At 40.8% G+C, this 26,843-nt stretch overlaps 1 long non-coding RNA gene across 1 annotated transcript in view; it reads left to right on the top strand.

Moving 5' to 3' along the window:
* Positions 1-25,028, top strand: part of LOC122461801 — a 98,893-nt gene extending 73,865 nt beyond the window's left edge. Inside the window, exons 2-5 of the long non-coding RNA XR_006283991.1 lie at positions 17,127-17,245; positions 18,750-18,814; positions 23,492-23,640; positions 24,740-25,028. This is a non-coding gene — a long non-coding RNA (uncharacterized LOC122461801). The remainder of the gene's footprint in view (positions 1-17,126; positions 17,246-18,749; positions 18,815-23,491; positions 23,641-24,739) is intronic.
* Positions 25,029-26,843: the final 1,815 nt, after the last annotated feature.

The raw sequence follows: 26,843 nt of genomic DNA, 5'->3' as shown, positions 1-26,843 counted from the left end.
AGGCCTTGGACAAACGTGTAGTGAAGTCCCCCTACCCCCAATGGGTTTGCCCATCTCTAACTGTTGCTCTCAGAATATTTGAATGTGTTTTTAGAAAATTTCATTCATTGCATTAAAAGCCAGTGTGATATGCGGGGTAGATCCCTTATGTGGTGTGACTCACCCTATTCCCTACAACATGCACCCATCTCTCCTTCCTCAAAGCTACAACCCAGCTGGAGAACATTTGAGTCTGAAAATATGTCTGCTCTTGGGTGATTCCCAGTAACCACTGTGGTTGTTATTTGCAGGCAATAACTTAGACCAGAATTGCTGCTCTATATGCATCAACTCTCTCTCTCATTTCTATCGATACTGAAAAATTTGTATTTCTAATAATAATTAGAGAGGGGCCCCAACTCCTGCCCCCCCCCCAAGACCTCAGATCACACCAACCCCTAAACTTTGGAGAAGTTTGAATCCTGATTCAGATTTTGCAGCTTGGTCCCATCTCTATTAATAATACTTGAATATGTTCCACGACCTTGTCAGCACCAATCTGTGTTTGTGGAATGGCTGAAGTGCAGTGGTTACCAGGAATTCAGACTATGTCCATTACGGACACATCTGAGTCAGAAGACCTAAGGCTTCTCCCTGTTCTGGTTATTACACAATTCCAGATGGTACTATGGACAGGATTTTAATGGTATTCCATAACTAGGCTAAAGTGTTGGACATGACTAACATCCCCACACAAAACAGACTCCTCCCTTAGAAGTACGGGTTAAAGTGCTTTCATTTCAGTGGGAGTGCCTAAGGCTTTAGCCTGGTTACAGAACACAGTTGAGGTTCTGTCTATGCTACAAACTGGAAACGTGATAACTATGAACGGGGGCTGTGTTAGTAATAACTTGAGGATTTTGCCTTGAGATTTATAAGCTCCAGAGATGCCTTCTAAGCATTCCCCCCCCCCCCCCATCCCTTAGCTGGTTGGCAAAGGGGGTGGGAGAGCAGTGGGAAGAGTATCAAGTCCTCGCTGAAATAACATTTAATGGAGTGGATAGTATTTATTAGGAGATAGATTTGTGCATGTTGTACGTAGCCCGTAGCAAGCGGCAGTGCAAGGCCATCCATCCCTACAAGAAGCACCCAGTGCCTTTCTGGAGTGCAAATTACCAACTGCCATGCAGTCTGCTGTCTGAAATGTAGGTGGGACTGAGCCAATCTCAATGCAATCCGGGGCTGTGCATAGCATAGAGGCTGCCGTTCTGTCTAGCTCTTGCAGCGGCTGTACATGTGGGGCGGAAGGCCACTTGTGGCTGCCACTGACAAAAGAGAATAGAAAAATATTAGGCACTCAGCACCTTTTCAAGCCCTTATACACTTGTTAAGTGTGATGAGTGTATATATGATGCAAATGATACTTCAGGACAACTGGTGCTCTCAACTGTGCATTGATGTCAGTGCATTAGAATGGTGCAGCACCATAAACGGGTGTGCAGGGCCCTCTCTCCCTTTCAACTCCTTTCAGGCAATGTGCACTTCTGGGGGCACATGGAAGGAGCAGTCTTTGAGTCCCTTGGAGTGCTTGGACTGTGACTGTGACTGTAGGAGGCACTTATTATGTGCCTGTTGTGTATTTGGTTGTTGTGGTAATAGAATCTTCTTGTTGGTATGGCAACTGAGTTAGATTATTAGGGGATAGCTCAGCCAGTTTTGGCTGATTCTTGTTTAGTTCAGTGTGTGGCAATAAATGGCTGGTTGTAAGGTTTACAGCTCTCTGTGTCTCCAGTGATTTCTTCCTAAAACTGCTACCCCCAAGGATATAACAGTGCCCTCCCCTGTGCATCACTGCAAGGGCTCAGTTATTGCCTGAAGCATCTCCTTTAAAACGTCCCCTCTGTTTCCGGTACAATTCTGTCTCCTTTTGTTAAAACTGACTTCTACCAGGTTGCCACATATTTCCTGCTCCCTGGTTAGGAGGAGGCCCATAAGATGGGTTTCACTGTAACACAGATTGTTTTACTGAGATCCTTTCACAAGTCTTAAAGTGCTTTGCAGAACTACAAATATTTATCTCCCAACTGTCAGTTCCAGTGAGATTGTATATAAGACAGTATGTCAATTCACAGCTTGTTCTGGGATACCGAGGCATGGTGGGGTGAATTAGATAGGGACTTTAGTAATGGCCTAATTCTGAAAAGTACTGAGCACCTGTAGTCTCACTGATGTCAATGGACATTGAAGTGGACATTTTGGAAGGTCAGCGTCTCTGAAGATCAGGCCACTTGCTTTAAATTCTCTAGCTTCTGGAATAACATTGCCAAATGATTTTTAAGGATTTAGCCATTCAGTCAATTTCCATTAGAGTCAATGGCTAAATCTGCTGCACCTATTTAATCATTTTACCTAGATTTTTAGAGGAGGCTACAATTGTTACAGATGTGATTTTTTTTTTTTTTTTTTTGCTATTTCATTCAGTAGTGGCTACAACTAATAATAATGAGCAGAGCTGGGTGGGAAATGGTTTTCCCATCCCAAGAAAAATGTTCAGGCTTTGCAAAAATGTTCCCATCCATAATTGGGTCAAAATCAAAACCTATACAATTTTCACAAACAGAAAAATCTGAAAAACAAAAACAAACAAAACCGCACAACCAACACTTTCACTTGTGTCAATCAAAATATTTTGGTAATTTCAAAATTTCTCATTTTGACTTTGACCTTTCTTCGCTGAAGCAACTATAAATTAACTTAAGTTTCCAAACAAAAAGTTCATTTCAAACTGAAAAAATGGAACATTTTGTTTCAAAAAATGTTGAACGGGATGTTTTGAGAATTTTCAAACTTTTTGCAATTTTTTTTTTTCAGAACAGGGAATTCATTGAAACTTACACTTGCCATCAGAAACATGGAAGTGCTAATTTTTGCTCGTGCAACAATTGTACTTGTCAAAAAAAAAAAAGAAGAGGTAGCCTTAGGCGCAGGGTTGAAGATCTGAACACATGAATGGGAATATTTTAAATTGGTCTCTCAGTTGTTCCTGTTTTTCCTTTACCAGTTAAGCTTTTATTGTGACAAAACAGTATAAATGAAAAGTACTATTGCTGCTTAATTCATTACAGTCTGTGTGCGTGAAGCACCTTTTATGTTATATTGTATACTCAGTGATCCCTGAGTGCATTACACCTTGTGTGTTCTTCACTTTCAGACTGTTAATGGTTTACCAAGTCCAAGTGAAAATGTAAATCTCTCAGACATTTAGTGTGTGCTACCATTTTTATAAGTTCTCCAGTAGAGAAAAGCATAGGTGTTTCTAATGGCACTCACAATTGTGTGGGTATCCAAATGGGTACAGTTTGCCCTTAGACCCAACCCATAATTCTGCCACCCACCTACAATCTGTTAGCAGGCTTGCTCTGGTAGGGCAGGTTTAGTTCCTGTTACATTAAACACCCTAATGTTATATTTACCATTCCCCTTGATGACAGTAGAACTGTGAGTCCTGCATCGATATGGAAGTACTACATAAGAAAGGAGAGGTAAGTAGACACAGTTTTGAAGGATAATGTCCCCTCCCCCAGCAATAAAATTCTTCTGAAAATGAAGGAGATTTCTTTGTGGGAACTCTCCTCTGATTAATTTTTTACACGACCCTCCCTGCTGAGATATTTAATTATACAGCTTCAGACTTATAGCACTGAAGCTCTTGCAACCAGACTTCAGAGAGGAGAGAGGGCCATAGTTCTTTATGCATATATAAGCAACCATCATGTAGAGAATTAGCAGCTTTTGCAAACATGAGGTGAAATCAGTAAAGGGCTTCGGGCAGGCATCATCTATAAGGAATTCAAAGTCATTTTCAGTCTGTGAAATAGCTAGGAAGTATGTGCTTGGGAGAAATGACTGGAAATGGAGTTCTGCTTGCACAGTTTCAGAAATAATATACCAAAAAAAGATGGCAAGGGAATCTGAAGAAGAAACGAACGGTTTAACTGCAACTCATGTGTCACTATTATAGAATCCTATTCAGTTCAAGGAAAATCAAGTATGGTGGATTTAACTTATGAGATAATTGACTTGCTTAATTATCATTTTGAGATTACTGAGAAAAATGCTATATTGGAGCTAAGTGGTTTTATTAGATCCATGGTTTTCAACCTTTTTTCATTTGTAGACCCCTAAAAATTTTTAAATGGAGGTGCACACCCCTTTGGAAATCTTAAGATATAGTCTGCAGACCCCCAAGGGTCCACAGACCACAGGTTGAGAACTACTGTATTAGATAGTAGTTTTGCAACATTGGATGTTGAGTTACCTGACTTATTATAATTGCACAGGTTATTTTTTTCCAATGGTGGTATAGATGCTGTTCAGTCTTTGAGCCTAATTATCATCCAGTACTTCCTTAACTTCCTTTCAACCGCTTTCTCTACATTTCCCTTACAGCAATGGTGCTTTGGAATGACCTCCATTTCTTCTTCATTAACAATAACTATATAAATACACACAAGGACCTGATTCAGTCATTTTAGACCAGTGTAACTCTCCTTTGACTTCAGCAGAATCACTCCTGATTTATTCTGATGCAAATGCAAGCAGAACCAGTCCCCAAATCCAACTTGTACTCTAAGGGCATGTCTGTGTGGCCCCACCATTTAGACTAGGGGGCACAGGCACCAACTTTTCCTTTGCCTTTTCCCTGGGGGTGGTCAACACCTGCTTTGCCCTGAGGCCCTGTCCCCACTCCACCCCTTCCCCCAAGGCCCCGCATTCACTCTGCCTCTTCCTGCTGCTGCTCTGCCCCCTGCCCTCCCCAAGGCCCTGCCCTTGGTCCGGACCTTCCCTAGGGCTCCTCCCTCACTCTGCCTCTTTCTGCCCCCTCCCCAAGGCTCCTGCCCACCCGCCACTCTCTGCCCTCCCCCAAGTCCCTTCCTGAGCTGCCAACAGCCACCGCCCCCTATCAGCTGTTTGACAGCAGTGCAGCCCCCATCAGCTGTCGGGTGGCAATGGCGGTGCCCTCCCATCAGCTGATGAGTGGGGGTGGAGAACACCTGTGGCAGGCAGGTGCGGAACCCCTACTGTTTTTTTCCGTGGTTGCTCAGTCCGGGAGCACCCACGGAATTCGTGCCTATGCTAGGGGGTGTAAATTGAAGTGTGCACTGATGTGTAACTGCCCCAAATAGACCCTGCAGTCGCAAGCTGAACAGTACCTAGTTTGCATGCAGGACGACGTTAATGTGAACGAGGTACCTTTTAGTTTGCATTCGCAGGGTCTACACAGGACAGTTACAGCACAGCTCACTAGTGCATGCAGTAATCCATTCCCTCTCCCCATAGTTGGAACTGCAGGATTGTGTACACAAGCTGTCAGTTTCAATGTGGCAGCACTAATGTAAGTAAGAACCTGGCAGCATGCACGTATGTAAAATGATTCTGTTTCTTGATACTGCTGTTATCCTTAGGGAGATGCCGTCAACTTAAAAAAAAATCACACTGTGAGAAGTGTTTTTGCCATAGTACTATTTTCTTCTATTTCTTCCCGTTTGTTTACTGTATGCATTGAAAGTGCTTTGTGCATTGTCAGTTTACTTCACTTGGGACTATGGATGCTCAACACTTCTGACAATCAGGCCCCAAATGTCTTAAGTTAGGCACCCAAAAACAGAGGAATCCATTTCTGAAACTGTCAGCCTGAGCCCTTGCACTACAGGGTCCACTACTTGACGAAGTCTTTGCGTAGCCCAATAGGATTATAGTCCAAGTCTTTAACTGATAAAAGCACTCAGTTGCTAATTTCAGATCAGTTGCTGCCTCCCTGTAAAATGCCAGCATTCTGGAGAATGCTGCACTCGTGCCAGTCACTTCTGCTGCACTCTTGACTGGCTTAAAGTATTTGACTTCAGCCAACAAATGCAAAGAATTCAGAATTACAGCTGAAACTCTACCAGCTCTTTTACTTTAGTTTACTCTTCCTGATTGTGCCAAGTTTCCTATATCTAGACGTGTCAGAACTTTAGGTAATGTATATATCAGACACATACCATGGCACTCAGCTGCACCCAGTTATGGTGGATATCAGTTATTTTGAACTCTGTTATACCTACCCCTCTCATAAAGAAACTGGTTCTACTCGGTTGCTTTTTACTACACTGTATTGACATCAGGAATTCTGAATCATGGAACAGAGATTATGGAAAAAGTAATAATTGTTTAAAATGGATCCCATTTGATTTATTAATAGCTACATCAGAGTAAATCAGAGTGATTTTACTGAAGTCAAAGGAGTTACAGTGATCTAAAATGGCTGTGAGATCAAAATCGGATCCTTTTGGGCAGTGTTAATGAAAAGGACATCTATGGATGAAAAGCACTATATCCATAGATCTCAAAATCCTTTACAAGGGAGATCAGTATCATTACTGAATATTTTGTAGTTAAGGAGGCTGAGGTACAGAGAGGTGAAGTGACTTGCTGAAAGTCACCCAGTAGTTCAACTGGGAATAAAACCCAAGTCTTTGGGTCCAAGCCCAAAGCTCTATCCACTCGATCACAGTACTATATTTTCAGTCCTTTCCTTCTGTCTGTGGGGGTTTTGCCTGTATTCCCTCATTGGGGTGAAATCCTGTCCCGATTGAGGTCAACGGCCTAACACCACTGACCTCAGTGGGAATAGGATATCACCCTTTGAGTCTTTGTCATGCCAGTATCATGTATTTGGGTCTTGGGAGACAGATCTGTGGCGACAGGCTTTGAAAAAAAAGCTGCCATTTAGTCTGCAAAATAAAGTGGCCACGTTTTCCCATTGTTTTCAAAGCAATAAATTACATCAGGGATTCTCAACATTTTTATTTCTGAGCTCCCTCCGCTCCCCCCAACATGCTAGAAAAATTCCAGGGCCTAGCAGAGGGGAGGGAGCCAGAAACCCTTGGGCTAGCCCCCCAACCTTGCTCCTTCCGCCCGAGGCCCCCCCCACCGGAGCCCAGCCCCCACCGTGGCCGCTGGCCCCTGCCCCAGGCTAGTGGCCCCAGCCCTCCGGAGTGCCGCGAGCCAAGGTAGCACGTCCCCAACGCTGGTCCCAGCTGGGGCCATGGTACAGGGAAGAGCAGGGCCACACCTGGCTGTTTGGGGAGGCTCAGCCTCCTCCAGCCTATGATACCCGCCACCCATGGCATAGGCGTAGTTTGACTTCTATTTGGGAGAAGGTGGGGGGTGGGGGCAAGTAATGGCAGGGCTTTGGCCAGCTCTGCACAGTGGAGTCCAGGGAGGGAGCACCACCTCCACCCCCTGACTCACCTCAGCCAGCCACCCACCTATCTGGGGCTGTGTGCCAGTGGCTACTCTGCGAGGGCTATGCTGGGCCCAGAGCTGCCCAAGCAGCTCTGAGCAGTTGCGTGAGCAGTCAAAGGGGGCTTGGAGCTGAGGAGCAGCCGCAACCCTGGGCACCAGCAGCAGACGGGGGAATGCCACGGCTGCCCACTCCATGGCACCACCAGCCAGAGAAGCAGCTGCCCCATACTGCCTGGCTCCAGCTTCCCGCCTAGGACCTGTCCAGAAGGTGGGGTTCAAGGGGGCTGGGGGAAAGGAACTGCCCCACTCTGGGTAAGGCACTGTAGTTTGGGGGGGCAACACCCTTGTGCCCCCTCACCTTGCGCATGGGCTCAAAGTTTCTGTCTGTGTCAAGGTTTCATCCCCCACCACATTCCTGGCTTCAGTGTGGGGGGAAGGAGCTTGGGGTTTCAGCCCTGTGCCACTCCCTGCTTCAGCCGTGCAGTGGGCACCCAGGCTAGAACACCGGGTTTCAGTGAAAGGGCCCACAGACCCCCAGTTGGGAACCGCTGAATTACATGATTCCATTCTCAGTGGCAGCTGCTTGGTGCTGGGTGCTTTTTAAAACACTAATCCCTTCTTTAGGTGCCTAAAATTGGAGCTTGTAAAGGAGACAAATTTGGCACACTGTGTTGCTAGTAGTAATGGTTAAGCCACTTAGAATTCACAAAGTATTATTTAGTGAGCATTTCTTTATAATCATTCTTCTGCTAGGATGTGAATTTCAGTGCCCCTTCTGGAAGCTGAGGACCAAAAACTGTGGGGGGTAGCCCTGGTATCCTGGCTAACATTGTTTCTTACAATAGAAACAATTTCTGATGTCCAAAGCTGTGTGTGAACTATTAGCGAGTGTAAAATGACTTTGATTTCAGTGGGAGATAGGTACCTTTTGAGGCTCTGGCTCGTAGTGACTGTAGCCCCAGTAATTAATCATTACTTTGCAGAGGGCTTTGAGAAGTCTTTTATGCTAAAAACACTCTCTGGGCTGAATCCTCAGGTATGTCAACACAGCATATGGTACACTTGAGCAAAGGCAGCCAGGGCTGCTTTAAATTGTAACATCATTTCAATATGGTGCAATTCCTATTAGAAAAGGAATGCCCACTTAGGGTAAAGCTGTTGTGCCAAGGAAAACTAGATGTAATAAGGGGGTTCTGCTGCACATCTGTATAGATAGCATTGCGCTTGGATCTGTACTTTCCCCAAGTTTTGGAAGTAGTTGCATCCTTGCTTGCAGTCCGGATCTGTTGCAGAGTTAGGCCTGAGTTGCACATTTTGACCAATTTTGTTCAGCCCAGGAAACTGAACACTTTCAAAATTCAAGAGTATTAGGGTCCATAGTTCTGGTTCATGCTCATATTATTTTATATAAAGTAGTTCTGTAAGTAGCAAAAGGCACGCGTCCACACTGATGTTTAAGAGCCTCTAAAATTGCAGCTCCTAAGTGTTCTATCATGGGCTGGCTACAAAATAATACTGCAACTACCTGAAACTTTGGGTTTTTTTGGACTCAATAGTCAGAAAATATCTCAACCAGTTAATCCTTTTTTTAAAGAAAATTTACATGTGGGCTACCACGTTTAAGCACAAATGACTGGAAAAAAAAGAGCTCAAATATAAATCCCTCGAGACTGGGTTTACAATGGAAAGACTGACAGACCTTTAGGCATGGTGTCGTGGCACTAGCAAAATGCTACTATAACACTGTTTTAGTATACGAAAGAGAACGAGCAAATGCTGCTCATAAGAAAATGTACAGCAAAAGGTCACTCCCGCATCTGATATAAAAAGAATGTCACAGCATAATTTTTCCTGTAATTAATTTTGTTTTATAAGCCAACATAAGGACTGCACACATCATTTTCATCTGGATTTTTTCTGTCCCGGTGGGGCTTCGTGCAGACCAAGAGCAACAGAAAATAATGGGAGCAACGGAATAGCTTGTGTAGGGAAATAACAATACATGTGCACAGCACTCCAATCTCAAAGGTTGTTTCTTTCCCCCAAACTAAATAAAAAGTGGGTTTTTTTTTTGTTTTTTTAACTAAAAAGGAACCATTTGGAAACAATTACTAAAACAGCCAGAACAGGGGTTACCTATCTGAATTAAAATGAGAATCAACCAAAAAAACCCCAACAACAGCCACCCCTGACCCAGACCTCAAATCAAATTGGATTTTTTTAAACGTTCAGTTTGATTGGGGGTTTTATGTTGTTCCCTCCAACCCCCATTTCCACATGCCTCTTCACTTTCTGGTTTTGACTATTGTGGTCATTAAAATGTCAAATTATCAACAGCTACTACCTGATATCAGAGATTAACTACTAATTGAGATCATTCTACCATAAGGGTGAAAACCATTTATGTAGGGGACAGAATTTTCGTAGCTTGTTCAAGACTAGGGGTCTCACTCCCACTGCGGGGAACCACCTCAAATCTTACCACTTTCCAATGCTGAGCACAAATCTTCTACTGTGCCTTGACAAATGAAAGCATATAGCACTATAAACCAAAACAAAATCCATACTTTTGTGGGGGAGAAAAGAATCAACAAGGCACTTTATACATCAGAGGCCAGTCTTATTGCTTAATGCATCTCTTGAAGGTGCTCACGTATACGAGGCATGGTATAAAAATCTAAATTGCATAGAACACTTAAGTAATTTCCTATTCTAATATAAGGAAACAACCGTGATATCCTCTATTAGAAAAATAGTACAGTAATGGTATAAAAAACTGCAGTAGCACTATTGGAAGTTGTAGTATTTTAGAATATTTCTGTAGGAATTATATATACATATATTATAGAAAACAATTGCATCAGCAAAGTTAAGTAACCATTCACTTAACAATAACAACCACTGTGTATGGCATAAGAGGAACTATTTTTGATTGGCACCACCAGAAATCATTGGGGCAAAGACATATTTTGTTCTTGAGAGATTTATAAAACAGAAGTTGGAATGAACTTTGGATAAATAGCATTTGGATGCTCATCAAAACTGAGCCAAAACGATGCTTAATTTAGGTATCACACCTGACATTTAGGGGCATTTTATGACCATACAAAAACCTGGGCTCCAATTCACCACCTCTCGCTTAGTGAATAGTAGTGACTGCAGAAAGCCAGTGACAGTTCCTACATTACCCTGGCAGAAATTAAAATTGCAACAAAACTTATGCCAGCAGAGGATCGGAAATAGTGGAGCTTGAATCCGCCATGCCCCTTCCTCCTCTTTGCTCACCACAGACCCCATTACTTGCGTCACTGCATTCCAGGTTACAGTCCCCCATCTTAGAACTGTGTCTACATTCTTTGTTCCAAGATGTATGACTCTGCATTGGATTTTAAAATGCATGTTGTTCAAATCAGCCTGCCATACCAAGCAGTGAAGATTGGCCTGTATAACTGACCTTTCACTATATATCAGCCACCAATTTGTGTCCATCTGCAAATTTTACTCGTAAATCTTATATTTTCTTCCAGCTCTTTCATGAAAATATTGAATAGTATAGGGACAAGAATAGATTCCTTCTTGACTTCACTAGAACCACCCCACTGGATGATGATTCTTTCTCCATTTGCAATTACGCTTTGAGATCTACCAGTTTTTAATCCTTTAAATATGGGCTACATTGATTTTACAGCATTTTTTAAAATTAGAATATCATATGGAACAAATTTAAATATCTTAGAGATCTAACTTTATTATATGTTACATTTTATTATCCAAATTTATGATCTCCCACGAAAACAAGAAGTTTGTGTGACAAGAACCATGTTAATTGACATTATATTAGCATCCTTAATTTTTTACTGATTTGATCCAGGGCAAAATCATGGAAAGACTGATATGGGATGCAATGTCAGGCTAACCAGCCTATACTTACCTGTGTCATCCTGGTTACCTTTTTTTATGTATTGGTAAAAAATTAGCTTTTTTTAAAGTCCTCTGGAACTTCCCCCCACATTCAAAGACTGTTAAAACAAACAATGATGGTTCAGAGGGCTCCTCTGCCAGTTCTCATAATACTCATGGGTGTAAGTTTTTCAATCCTGAAAATTTGAAAACATTAAACTTTAATAGTTGCTTTTTAACATCTTCCCTGTTCATCAGTGGAATATAAAGTATTTCCTTATCACAGTCACATATCAATACATCAGTCAGCTTCTTTCCAAATACAGAACAGAAATATTTATTGAATACTTCTTCATTTTCTTCATCCTGACTGATAATTTTGGTATTTTCATCCTGTATCAGGCCTATACCCTTGAAGACCTCTAGTGATAATAAGGGAAACTGTACGAGTTGTGAGGCACAGAACACACTTTTGCAAGCCATTTCAGTGTTTGTCATGTAATGGGTCTTTGGTGAGCAAAGAGACTGATTCTGATCTCACTTCCACCAGTGTAAATTGGAAGTAAATCCATTGAAAATACTGGAATTATTCCAGTGTAAAACCAATGTGGCACAAATCATTCTGTACAGGTGACGATGAAAATTGTAAATACCTTACACTAAAATGTAGCATTTTTTGCTAGCTTATTTAATGGTATTTGCCACCAGCTGGATCAAGAGTTTCAGATTTCATTACATTTCAGTCTAACAGCTGGTTAAACTGACGGGAGTGACACAAAATTGTCCTTGATAAGTTTTGTCTGAGCCACAGTATTAGCAGTCACATTTTCCTCCTCCTTTTACTTCACCTAAGGCTCCTTCTAAGTGCTACATGGCGTATTGAGCCACTCGTAGTGATAGATATGTAGGCGTAACAGCTTTTAGGAATGTTGGTTCTCTTTGTGGGATAAATAGGTTCCTCAAGGCCCGTCAAACAACTGTCATTCACATAATCCTTGTTGTCTTTTAAAATATGATAAAATTCCTCCTTGTCACATCACACAGATCATAATGAAAGGGAAAGATTAACCTCCTGATTACCAAGGTCCATTTGCTACACCCTCAGCTAAATGATAATCACTACAAATCAAAGCAAAGAGCATTATACACTTTAGCATGGTACTTTATAACAATGATTTTGCTTAACAGACATGCCCATTAGCACCTTAATCCTCAGTCAAGTGTGAGCATGAGAATACTTGTTCAACCACAGTGAAGAGGTACTGATGGCTAACATATTTTCTCATTGCGGACAATGTATTTTCGTTAAAATTCTAAATTGATTTATTCATTCTGCTTACTAGCATTTGATTGACACTGACTTTATGGGTTCTCACGGGATGGGACTGTATCCAAGCAACCAATTAAATCCTTAACACACTCCTTTTTAAAAAAAATAAAATACAAATACATACAAGTTAGTATTTTTCTTTTCTTTTCTAAGGTATTTTCTGATACTTTAGGCTTTTGGATGGTGATATCATTAAAGCACAGGCAGGAAATTCTCTCTCCATTTTTTTTCCTTAGGAGCGGAAAAAAATCTATAATCAACCTTGACTAATGCTGATGAAACCTAAAAGCAAAGTTTTGCAAACAGAATTTTTTTGGGAGGAGCGGAATTGGGGGGGGGGAGGTGGGGCGGAGGAAGGGGATATTTAATAAAGATCAGGAAACACACGAAAGCTTGGGGAAAAAAAAGGTTTTTTCCTAGATGTAATGTGAGGAGGCTGCAGGGCAAATTTGCTGAAAGTCTCCTCTTGCCATTTTCACTGCTTTTCAATGGTTTCTTAAATCTCTTTTTTATTAAAATGATTCAGAGTTAACGGTCGTCATTAAATCAACTATAAATACATTGAAACAAGAATAACACAATGTAGTTATGAACATCAAACTGAGTAGTAAACATTAGTTCTCACTATCATATATTCCTACTCATATATTCCCCTCTCTACATGAAGTGGGTCAGATTTCACCTGGAAGGCACTGGTCATTGTTGCATGGCAGTGCATAGCCACACTGCCTCAGGTGGCACTCTAGGAGGGACTATGCCTCAGGCACAATCCCTCTGGGAGCTGCCGGGAGCATAAGAAGAGAAGAAATGATGGTCCCATCTTCTAGGGTAGTGAATGTGCTCTTGTGACACAGAGGCCCATTGGTGGTTCACTACTCTGTGTCAGCATCTCTTGTCAGGCCTGACATACTTGCTACACCTAACACACTGTGGTCATGATATATCCCCAAAAGGTGGCATGACATATATCATTGGAAAACTAATAACTCACTGATCATTCGTATTATTGTATAAGGAGAGCTATAGACGTGTGCTAGAACTGTGTTCTTAAAATGTGCTTGGCAAAGAATGTATAAACACAATCTACCTTGAACAAAATAATGTGTATTTGTTTGTCTGACCAGCCTGGTTGTCTGGCAGAGGCAATGAAGGTACATTTACATGCAAGGTAAACAAAGTCATCAAATTAGCAAGTGGTGGAGATAGCCTCTTACCTATGGGGTCTGAACCTGAAATGATAAACAATTGAATCAGCTGGTTATATACAATATTACTGTATTATAAAAGCATATTGAGTATGGTCCTGTGAAACCATGTGACACACTGGTGATGAAGGTCATTATAAAATGTAAGTATTAACACTATATGAGGAATCATAGATACGTACTGATAGTATGCTTTAAAATCTGTGATCAGACCCAGGGAGAAATAGATTTTCTCCCAGACAGGAGGGAAGGAAGCTATCTACTTGTCTCCAATGTAGATTAAGCAGTGTGAAATCAAAACAATAGAAGCCTATTTACATATGAATCAGCAGGAGGATGGGAAGTCCATGGAAAGGGAAGAACAGCAGGAAGCCTTCCTGGCTTTTGAAACTTTCGGGTGATACAAGTCAGGCAAAAAGACATTTGAGTTGCTGTGATGGAGCGGGACTCACTGCTGGGGCACTTCCTGCTGGCTGTCATGGGAATTAGCTCTGTTCACCAGGGCGCCCTCCACTGGTGGTGCCTTGCCACCATCATGTTTGTTCCAGGATCCATATCACTCTCAGGACTGTGGCATCCTCTTCAGTGACACTCTCCTCCAGCTGTGCCACACTCTGTGTTCCCCGCTTCTGGGGGATCTGCAATCTTTGTCCAGCCACTCTCGCAGTGGTAACTGCTGTTCATTGTCCCAGGGCCAGCTCCAGCACCGTCTTCTGCCCTTACCTCATGGCCTAAGCCTGCAGGCCCTAGCAGCCAGCCAGGAGCTCTCTCTGGTTTCCTTGGTCCCTGTGTGCAGCACTGCTCTGTCCTAGGTGCTGGTGCTCCTTCCTCCTGCTAGGAGCCTGATCTTCTCCCCTCAGGCTCCAGTCAGCTACTGACCTCTGCTCTGCCCTGAAGCCGTTCTTATGTGAATCTTCTGGGCCATGATTGGCTGCTCCTCTCAGCCCTTTTCTCATTGGCTGCCTCTGGCACAGCCTCCCGAGGGCTTGTCTGACAGTGAGGGCCAGCCACCCCATCACAGTTGCCCATCACTTCGGGGATTCAAGGAGACCAGAGCTCTTGAAATCCCAGAAAATTGTGTCTTCAGTCAAGGGGGTTGAAATCTCTCTCAATTGATTATAGGTGAGAAACCTGATTAGGCAAAGTTTGTAAGTTGCTGAAGTTAAGGTTTAGTTTTAGAAGCATATTTTTACTTTTGTTTGTTTGAACCATTTCCGTCCTTACTTCTTGTAATTGGTGTCACTAAAACCTATGCTTTTTCATTAGTAAACTTGTTTTACTATAAACCAGTTCCATGCTGAGAGTGAAATAAGTGATTTGTCAAACACCTATATTATATTAATGATTCCTTATAGTAAAGGAGTGCCAAACTTAACTTCTGTGAGTGTTCCAGGAGAGGGCTGAATGCTGCAGAGGCAGATGGTTTTGGGGAAACTCAAGACTGGTAGAGGTGGTGCTGGGGTCACTTTACAAAAAGCAACTAGGCGGTGAAAGCCAGGGTATGACTTGCCTGCTTGTATGCAGGCTGTTGGTGTCCGGACTGAGAGCCACAGCAGCATAGCATTTAAGGCACCCAGAGTTGCAGGGTAGGTGGTAACACCATCCCTTATTGGCCTAAGTTGAACCCCAAAACATCACAGCTCTCCTCTCAGTGTACAACCAGAAGAGCAATGGCCTTACATGCTCACTGCTCTTTTGAGGGAGGTTTGCTCCCATTGGAGTGCTAGAAGGAGCAATTATTTGCATTTGGGCCTCCTAGCACACTCCCACAAGTGAAATTCTGGATTGTTTATGTTGGGTAAAAGGATTGGAACAGCATAGCAGTCCTAAAATCCCTGGTTCCAGCTAGGGAGAATTTCTGCAGCACAGGGACCCCTCATGAGCCCTGATGTAGCGCATGGGGCTGTGGGTGAAAGGAGTGCATCGGGGCAGGGCTGCAGCACCTAGCCCGGCGAGGAGTCTGAGCAGTGCTGCTGTCCCTAGGGCAGCCCCAAGAGGCTTCCATAACAGGTCTGTCTAAATTATGCCATGAGCACTCTGTCCCCTGAAACAGTCAGAATTGGGAGGGTACAAAGGTGGCCTCCCCCTGGGCCGTGAGTTTTGTTTTTCACCTCACCTCACTGTTTCCCTCCCTCCCACCTCTCCCAACCGCCCACATGCCTACAACACAAGGGTCAGATACTATCTGGGCACAAAGTAAATAAAATGTCCATGAAAAAAACCCTGTTAAATTCTCAAACATTAAGAAATGACCAAATTAAATACAATAGAATATAATGTCAAGTTTTTACAACCTTATATACATATCGTGTCTTGAATTCTTTCATCACATACATTATCATAATGGTCCAGGATATGTTTTATTAACTTAAAAATGTCTAATTTATTTTCAGCTAGAAGCACAGCACAGCCTGATTTGAAATTGGGTGATTGGGCTGTTAACAAAGGAGCTAACTTAGCCTCAAATTTAGGTGGCTGACAAATGCCAGCCAATTTCAACAATACTCCTTTTTGTTATTCTTAATCTGTGCTATGTTGTATAAGAATAGTTTTCTATGTTCCCTTCATATACATGATTTAATGGATTCCTTTTTGCCTGATGTATGCATCGTAGTTGCCAGTCCTACAAGATGCCATGCTTGCATCCAAGAGTATAGGAAAAAGTATGACATTACACTGTATTATTTGAAATATGGTATATGATCACAGAATTAAAGAAAGGGCCATAGCAAATGGGGGAGAGTTAAAGTTGCGTGTGTGCAGCTTTACCTTTATAATTGACTGTTGTTTGGGCCCTTAGCCATACAACCCTGAAAATCTTTTAACAAATGTTTCAGTGGAATTTCCTAGAATGTCTTAAAAGAAAAATGCAGAACAAAAGTATTCCATAATGTGGAACAATTCCGACCAAACACCACTGGAATGTCTATACATTGCATCTTACCGGTCAGCAGATGAGAACACATAACTTGCTTCCCCATTCTCACAGAAGTCTGACCTAAGGCACAATGTGGTACTGGGGCTGTGTGCATTAGGAAGGGAAATTAAATACCCTCTCTGTGTGACACTGTCTACCAGGGCAAAAGTCTCAGCCATCTGTGGACGTTCAGTCCTACAGGGAGACAGCAACAAACCCTGAGCTGTGTGGCAGATCTCCAGGAACCTGTGAGAGGCACAACTCATTGAGCTTCCTAGGTTCTTCTGTATAAGGGATGAAGTACCCTTAATCCTTTCTATGAACTGTAAAATTAAATTTAAAAAAGTAATGTACATGAAACAAGCAGCGAGTTTAATTCTGAATTCCTTATGGAAAGCTGTAATCCTGAGGGATAATGTGACAATATCATGGAAACATAATGTCATGAAGTAGAGAGAGAGAGGCTAAAATTGAGCATGTTTTCCCCTTGTGGTTTTTCCCCCAGAAGAGTGTGACTAGTGAATAAAGCTGCAGCAGGACTCCTAGAGCTCCCTTAAGCGACAATGTGCTTAATGAGATCAACAGAGTGAAACATGAGTAAAACAGTCTGACAGTACAGTGAAGGTAAAGCAAGTTGCTTATATGAAATGTGGCTTTAAAAAATATATATACTTTTTTACTCAATGATTTATTTTGAAAGAGGAACGATCAGACGTACAGACAAATGACACATTTCATCGACATGAAGGAGAGTGGCACAAGATGATGTGTTCAAAGAGGTTTTTAAAGGTTTTAGATGTCAAGGGTTGAAAAACATTTGACAGTTGACTTGTATCATGTGGTGAGTGTCCTCTATCCCTAAGATGGTTAGTGTGGTCTTGCATGGATCTGATTGAATTACACATTTTGTATAAATCATCCAATGAATGTAGCCCATTTTTAGTTGGCAAATCATTCACAAACTGATCTTGATTGCTACTATTAAATTTGCTGTTTATAAATACTCATCACTTTTTATTAAAACAAGTTTTAGCCTATGACTTAGTAAATTGTTCATTTTACCTTACTGTTTGTATTATTATAACATCTAGAGGCCCCAGACTGAGACAGAGGCCCTACTATTTACTGGAGAAACGCTTAGTTAAGATATGGTCCCCGATTTATAGAGCGAGAGTTGAGTAACTGGGAGAGTTGGCAAAGGTCTGTGGCAGAGGCAGGAACTGAGCCAACTTCTCTGAGTCCTAGTGCAGTGCATATTCCCAGGATGATTCTTCTCTTCTGGTTCGTCACTATACTTTACACACCAAAGTTACAAATCATTGCTTCTTTTCTCTGATTGGAGGAGTAAAACTTTTTTTAAATGGGAGAATAAGGAACGATCCTGTATAAATAAATAGCAAATAATGAGTCAGTCATGCCCAGAAGGAATTTTTAGAAGAGTAATTGCTTGTTCTAAACTGATTTAGAAACATTTTTTTCCAAATGCGTATCAGCATAAAATTCAAATAATCACAAACAACTGATCACTCCAGGAAAAACAGTTAAACAAACTTGCCACACTTATTCCTGAAAATATTTTTGAATCTGTTTTTATATTAGACAGCTGTTACACATTTAGATTGCTTAGGCACAAAACTGAATGTCTCTTCTGTAGACCCAGAAATCTTCATATCACAAAACAGTCTTACTGAAATGGGAGAAATGTCTTCAAATGCTCCTTGTGTAATTTGTACTTTCATTGTTTTTTCCTTTCAATAAGAAAACTTCTAAATCCTAGGACTTGAATAAATGAATGTCTAATTCCTAAGTAGGACTGTAAACTCTCTGAGTCATGTGGATATAGGGTTAGCCAGAGGTTACGAAACTTCTAAAAATCATTGTGAACCCAGATTAGACCAACAGGCTTCTGTTTAAATAGTATGACCCACCATATGAAACCAATATGAGACCAGTAGTTTTAGATGCCCGTATCTTTAACTCAGGAGCTTAATACAACTTCTACACCTATTACACTGATATAGAAATGGTATGGAGGGTTTTATGAATCCTTATTACAAATTAAAATGAATGGATGTGTCTTACCTAGAACACTTACCTTTTTATTTGTCTCTTTGATCACATCATGCAGGTGTCCCAATGTTAACGGTGCAATACCCCAGCTTCCTGTCTGTCAATGTAAAAACAGAACATATGGTAAGTGAAAAGTATGGTGCAGAGTCAAACAAAATGGTTGTTCAAGGGAGAAGGTAGAAATGTTTAATTGAGAGGGAGCTGGGATGGCAGCAAACCACTGTCTTTGCTCATCTATGCAGGGAGATGAGCAGTCTCCCTGGGTCTGCTACTCCCCTGCCCACCTGTGTGGGAAGGGAGGGGGTAGAGATGTGACCAGAAGAGCTGTGCTAGTGTTGAGGGAGGAGGTAATCTGTACCATGTGTACGGCTGGTATAGATTATGCCCCAGATCATGGGGTCAGTCAATGACTGAATTGTGAGTGGGTCAGGGTTGGTTGCTGGTCTGCTCCTGGCTACTTCTCAACAGTCCTGTGAGAAATAAAAAAAAAATTACGCTCGGAAGTGAATTCCATCTGAAATTACTGCAGGAATGTGAGTATGTAGAATGTAATCACCTGAGCTGCAGCTCTGTTAAGCGGAGTCTAGAATGTGCAACAGAAGCCAAGTCCTAACCACGTTTTCCTGATATTCTATCAATAGGGGCCGAGGGATCCTCATTTAATAGGCTCAAGTTCCATTATGGCATTTCTTGGTTACATAACATGGTATCCTATCATATGTCTTAAACTACAAAGAACACCTCTCACATATGGACAAAACACATTTCAATAAAAAGTGGCTTTTTGTTTGAATTTTTTCATGGAAAAATGTACAGCCCTTTGATGAAAAATGAACTTTTATATAAAAACCGGAAAATATTGTGGTTGACAAAACTCAGTTTTGGGCTTTTGAAAACCCAAGATTCCCCCAAACTATACAATTTTTACAAAAATATGTTTAAAAATCGATTTTGGTTTATTTTTTTAAACCCCAAATGTTAATGAAAAATTGCGGGGGGGGAACTAATTTTTTCATTATTTCTCAAAATTATAACTGATTTTTTTTTTGGACTAGTTCTGCTCATGTTTCCATAAGCTGATGTGAAAAGGGTCAGGGACCTAGCTTATAGCTCATTTATTTGTATTTATATCCAAGTTGCACCAAATGTAGCAAAAGTCTATTGATTTGTTAAAAATGTGTAAGGGCCTAGTTTTTCCTGGATTCATGTCCTGTCAACCCTGTTGACTCCTTTGGAAGAGAGGGAATTGCATGGCTTATAAATTAGGGCAAAATGTGACTCTATATTTTTATAGCCTTGAATTAAATAGTATAGGTCAAATTCTGTTGTCAGTTGGGAGTAACCCTACTGACTTCAGTGAAGTTACTTTCTATTTAAGCCAGAGTGACTGAGAATGGAATTTGTCTCCATGTGTGACTGCTTCGGCATAGTAAAACTAAAGAGGTTCCATTTTCATGAGTAAGCACACTGTAAATATTTGTATTTATGTGAGAATATCACATCATACAGCCTCTGTAAACTCAGAAGAAAAAAGGAGTACTGTCTAGTTATTGAATGGATTAATCTTTTATGGCTCCTGTTGTTGAGATAATATACTGAAATAAAAAAATAACCCCTGCAAATAAACGTATAGATAATTAGGTGACACTGGAACAAAGAACACCTGCCCTTTGTGAATTGTTATTTCAATTTAGATTCTTTTACCTGCAAAGGGATGAAAAGCTCTTCTCTATCATTGGGCATGAGGAGACTAAAACAGGGTTCAGAACTTTGTCATGAGGAGACAAAGTTTTATCCCATTTAGTCCAGAAAGCTTTCTACTCTGCTCCTCACACCCTGCCAGTCAGATGGTTTGATTAAAGTCTCTACTCTGATTTTGTTTTGTTGTGTGTGAAACATGGATGGTGCAGAGAGCTTCTAATCAGCAGAACCTGGCTGGGAGGTAAATCCCCTTAAAGGATTGAAGTCTTGCATTGTCACTGCTTCTCAGTGAGATTATAGGGGAATGATGTTTTGGATGATTAGTCAACCTTGACAGGTCTGTGGTGGAGCTGGTCATAGTGTCTATTTCAGAAGCTCAGCCATTCCCATTTAATTCTAAACACAGAGACCAACCAGAGATACTCTATCTGAAACTTGATTTCAACCTGTTATGGTTTCATGCACATGTCAATATTCTCTGCTCTGTAATGGTAATCAATAGCTAAAGAAAAAAGTAAATCTACATGGAAAATTATTTATCAATATGTTTGTTGTACAAACTGTCTTTTGCTGGGCTTGCATCCTCCAATTGCATAATAGTCATTGGTTTTAATTGGATATTGTTATAGTCTGCATTCCAGGCAAGATTTTTGTCACTATCTCCCTCTGTATTTGCTTTTCAAATTGAATTTTCTCTACCGAAGAGAGCTGAGAAGGATGGTATTTAACACAGTGGTATTCATTCAGAATACAGATTATATACAGTATTCCCCATCCCTCTTTTAGGATATTTAATTCCCTGACAAACTATGAAAGTTATCAATAAAAATCATAAAATTTATCAGTAACAGACAGGTTGCAAGGTTTGTATTTGGATAAAAAATATCCTCTTTTTAGTTGCTTTATCATCACAAAAATTTAGAAAATAAGACTGAAGGCAAAGAACTTCGGGGCAGGGTGTGCACGTGTGTGCATGCGTTTTCTCCCCAAATGCCTCTTTAGATTACTTGATTTAGTTATTTTAGCACTATAAATAAAATGCGTTACTTGTAAATAGCATATTAATTGATGTTAATAGGAAGTAACTGTATTACACATGGCTCACGCTCTCATGCTAAATTAACATTTACCCTCGAGCTGTGAAATTTATTGGTGCACAGGCCCAGCCTTATAAACTCAAATGTTAGTTGTTATTTAAATTCCAAACATGGAATATGAGGATAAAAGTGTGGGTAGATTTTTTCATTCCCTGCATCTATAAACAAAATTCTTCCCTGGATGTATGAAACATTTAACACCTCAAAGGAAATGTTATAAAAATGTAGGGTGGATGCAGAAATTATATTTTCTCATTTTTCTTACAGCGACATTGTACTCTCCAAAGGACAATATCATAGAAACGTTTGCCCCACTAGATCAGACAATTAGCTTCAGGACTGGTTATAAGCCCTGCAGAAATGCCAAGACCGCTCTTTCTCAAAACAAAATACAATCCCCCTCACCAACTCCTGTCCAAAAAACACTAACACAAGGCCAGATTTTGCCTTACATAGGTGGGAGGAATAGAGGGAGCATGCAAGGACTTCATCCTCTCCTCTCACAGCTTATATAAAGCCCCAGCCGAATTGCAATCCCTGGTGTGCACATGGACTGCTCCCGCCCTATTACCTGTGTGTGTATGCTATTCCAAAGAGGGGAGAGAGGATCAGGTAGGAGGTGGAGCTCTGATATCCACATCCACCTTCTGCAGTAATATTTTCAACTGCTCTAGTGTATTTGAACATATATTCCAATCATTTAGATGATGTGGGTCATTCCTTTTGCTATAGAAGTGGTTCAGTTATAAATTGTTTTGTATTAGGACACGACCTAAGAAGAAAACAGGCAAAGTTCATTCACTGGAAATAAGGCAGACTTCATCCCTTATTCACGCTACCAGAGGTCCTCCTTGTACATGATCTGCTACTTTGTGCTTAATGTTTATTAAAGTCCTTCTATATCTCAAAAGGGGGGGGGTGAAACAAATTTACAATTGCTGCTACTAGAAGAAATTGTATAACTGATAGAATTTAATCTATTAGTTATGTTTTACTTTTTATTAGACATTTGTTTCCCATGGTCTCCAGTATAAACTGTGTCTGATTGCTTTTAACGTCGTTACACCGGTGTAATTGTTTCATATCTATGAGTGTTTTTTGGTATGCATAGTAGCCAGACACCAAGACTGACAATTTGCAGTTAATGTCACCAATTCAGATGCCGCATCTCCGTTCTGCTACTTACTCCTATTTAATTATAGGGTTAGAGAGGAGGTGAGTAATATTCCAGATTCGTTTCTTGCAGTATTGTAGGGTATAACTTGCCATACACTGAGTTACAACAGAGTATTCTTTCCCAGGTGTCTGGCTGGTGAGTCTTGTCCACATGTTCAGGGTCTAACTGATTGCCATATTTGGGGTCGAGAGGAATTTTCCCTCGGGTCAGATTGGCAGAGACTTTGGGGGCTTTTTGCCTGCCTCTGCAGCACAGGGCACGGGTCAATTGCAGGTTTAAGATAGTGTAAATGGTGGATTCTTTGTAACATGAAGTCTTTAAATCATTAACTCAGTCAGGGGTTAGGGGTCTACTACAGCCGTGGGTGGATGAGGTTCTGTGGCCTGCAATGTGCAGGAGGCCAGAATAGAACTAGATGATCATGATGGTCCCTTCTTGCCTTAATGTCTATGAGTCTGTACAGAAGGTTGCAGGTGAGGGGATAAGAGAGGGGATTCTATAGAGGACGAGTTGTTCTGTCTGTAAGCAATTTTTCTAATTTTTCTTTTTGAGTGAGCGATATAAACAAGTATATGTAATCACGTAACAATAAGAAAGAATCAGTCACTTTCTTCTTGCACTGAACAAGGAATTTATTAGAGTGAGGAATACAGTTTATCTCTATAGCTGCTCTGTTTGCTACTGTGGAGCAGCTTCATAGAATCTTCCACAGCTTCCCTCCCTTATCTATGCTTGGTGTCCTGCTACACATTTAAAGAAAGAATACAGCAACCCTCCCATATGTATGCTTAAATAGAGGTGACAACTGATTTTCATATCATTTAGATCACGAATAATCAAATCACAGTGCAGCTGGTGTGGTTCTATTGAAATGAGATATGTTCCACAGTATCTCCAGCACCCTCTAAATCATTAGAGACAGTTACAATTTCAACGTGAGGAGCAAATGATTAAATCCACATGCAAAAATTAAGGTAGGAATATGTTTGAAGGGTGGATGACAAAAATTGCTTAACTGTTTGGTTTGACTCTTTGGGTATTAATGGGCTGAAGACACTCCACTAAAAAAATTACTGAAACTAAGGGAGGATTTGAGCAAAAGATTCACCCGCTAAAGGTCATGTACGGAGAGGTTTAGACAGAAGCATCTTGTATAATACAAAATGTATCAGGCTAAACCTAATCCACGTGGATAACACATTTAGGCCTCTCACTGACAGCAGGTCAAGCGCCATCTGTATTTGATTGAATAACATTGTATCAAAGACAACATACGCAGGGCCTACCAGAAGTTATCAGAATTATCATTTCAATTAAACAGATGGCTAAGGAATCAAATGAAGAGCCTTTGAGTGATAGGCACAGAATCAATAATGTTTTTTCTGGGCTCTACTGATTTATCTTTGTCCAGGCAGTAGAATTGATTTATGTCCGCAGCTATATTTTGATAAGTCAATGTTAGCTCAACTATTCCTAAATTAATATCCTCTTTTCTCAGGGCTTACTTTTCCCCCTCCCTCAGCAGAGGGGGAAACTTACATCAAGCCAAACTGATTTTGCTAAGTAATTCTGTGGCTAACATCGCATAAATCAAGCAGAAGGATGGTCTCTGTAGTGTTGCATAGGGTGGAAGACTTAGAATTTGGCAAAAGCATTTATTTGTTGCCACTCTGGTGATAATGTACATTTCCTCTTTGTTGCCAGCATACTCAGCCTACATTTGTAAATGGTTAGGATTTTTGTTGTGAAGCATGCAGTTGTGGGAGGAGTGTAATCCCCTTCAATAAATAACAATGGGGGTGGGGGGAATAAAGAGCAAGTGAGAGACTGTGTATGAGAGAGAGGAAGGGGAGAAAAACATAATTTCTTGTCATAGACAGGGTTCTACTTATACATCATGTATTTCAAATGTGAGTTAAATTATACAACCCATTGAATTCATAATCCCCTGTTTTGTGTCTAACAGCACCCCAGGTGATACTATTTTGCTTGTAATAATGTTAGATCTTTCTGTTGCCAGTAGCCAGATTTGCCGTTGTTACAAATTCTGTTGTTACAAATTTTGTTTTTCAGCTCGCTGAAATATTGGAGAAAGTTTTACAAGCACTCCATGGGATGTTGACTGCTTCTTTCTTTTATAGTGTGCACCCATTCCTATCTCTGGGAGCACTGGCATGAAATTATATCTGTATGCAAATGTTTTCAAAACTACCAAAAAGAAAAAAACCCAAACAGGAACCATCTCTACTTTTTCTTCCCTGATTCCCAAATACTAAACCTATTCAAGTAGCTTACTCACAAAGTTTGAGCAAATAGGGCTTGCTGATAGCCTGGATGGTAAAGAAATCTGGGCATGGCTGAGCCAAAAGGGAATTATAGTTAGAATTATGCTGATTATTATTACTATCTATTTGATATTTATATTGTGGTAGCTCTTAGAGGATTCAACCAAGTTGTGCCCCCATTATGCTAAGCACTGTACAAACATGCATAATTAATAATCCTTACTGTTGGGCCTTCATACATCAAATAAAACATACCTGCAAATGTTTTCAAAAATTTGGAGTTAAAAGAGAAAAATCCTTACTATTAATGAGAGTGTAAGTTTGGGAGATGGTGTCATGTAATAGATGAGATGGGGAGGCAGAAGGCGTGGGTTCTAGTTCTCACACTGACTTGCGGGATGAAATTGGGCAAGTCGCTTACTTCTCTGCCTTTACTTCATTAATCTGTAAAATGAAGACAATTTGTGCTTAACCTTAATGCCTAACTCCCAGGGCTGTTCTGAGCCTTGCTTAATTAATATTGGTAAATCCTTTTGAGATCAGAAGGTGGAATCATCATAATGAAACACATAGCCTACTGAGGACCATGGCACCAGCCAGAGTGACCATGTTTGTTGGTGTCACACCAGGCATCGTGTAGTGAGGTTCCTAGATCTGGCTCAATCCAGCGAATCCTTCCATCTCTGGGGAAGCCTCCTGGGCAGCATCAGGTAGGGTCAGACCTTCACACGTTGATGGAGAGTTTGAGAGAATGGTGAGCTGGGGTGTTTTTGTCCGTCCTGGTGACATGGCCGAAAAGCATGCAACGCCGCTTTTCAATATAATCGGTGGCTGAAGGAAGGTCAGATCTCTGCAAGACTATACATTTCACACAGAGGCAAACCATTTTATGCTCAGAATTTGGTGCTGACATCATATATGGAATGTCCCTAGCTACTCCAAGTCTGTCTGTGGAAAGGTCCAGTTTTTTGACCTGGGGACTGGTAGGAGCTATACAAATGCAAAGTATTGTTGTTATTGGGAAAGGGGAAATGAAAAAAAAAACACAAAATTTACCTTTGCGTAGAGAAAAAGTATGAGACACAAAAGTCCAAATGGTAAATTTAAAAAAGAAAATGTTATAAGTGCCAGGAAACCAGGAGTTTAGAGTAAAAGCACCCTCACAACCAAAATGTGTAACTATTCATCCAAGCCAATTCACTGAATCTTTTGATGATTGCCCATCAGTAATTACCATCGTTAAGCAGCATTTGAAAGCGATATAATTTAATATTCCAAATCAACTTTTCCATCAAAGTATAAACAAATAACCCTCATCAAAAACATCTGAAGCCAACGTAAACTGTAGATCAACCTGATCTTTTTCTTAAGCAGTTCGTGTTTGGTCGCTACTTGGACATTTATATGCTCGACACAGTCCCCTTAACTCACTATTTTAAGTAAAACTTTTTTTTTTAATGTGTCTCTGAGATTTTGGTCGTAACAGATTGAATTAATGATAGCAGAAAGTCTCTTTAGAGGCAGAGGTTACCTAAAGGTAGAATTGACCTTGCTGGTATTTTGTTCTTGGCTACACCTCAGAACATTTAATGCCCAGTGGAGTCCATTCTCTGATGATAATGCCTTCTTCCCTTGGTGTTATAGAACACAAAATAATGAGAGGCACTTAGATATCATTATAAGAAAGAGAACCATTTTCCCACGTGTACAGATAAAATAAAGGGATTTTTTTCAAAAAGCAAGTAAAATGTCACTAAAATCTTTTGTTTTTATCATAACACTATAAAATGATTGTTTTGTTTTATTATAGTAAAGCTAGATAGTCTGTCCCATATGTAGAAACATTACAAGAGAAGCATAAGTAGAATTTATCAAGATAAAATCATTACAAT

Source organism: Chelonia mydas, chromosome 9 (assembly GCF_015237465.2).
Source record: "Chelonia mydas isolate rCheMyd1 chromosome 9, rCheMyd1.pri.v2, whole genome shotgun sequence".
NCBI lineage: Eukaryota > Metazoa > Chordata > Testudines > Cheloniidae > Chelonia > Chelonia mydas.
Note: the sequence above shows the minus strand (reverse complement) of the source record. Positions and strands in the feature narration are given on the sequence as shown.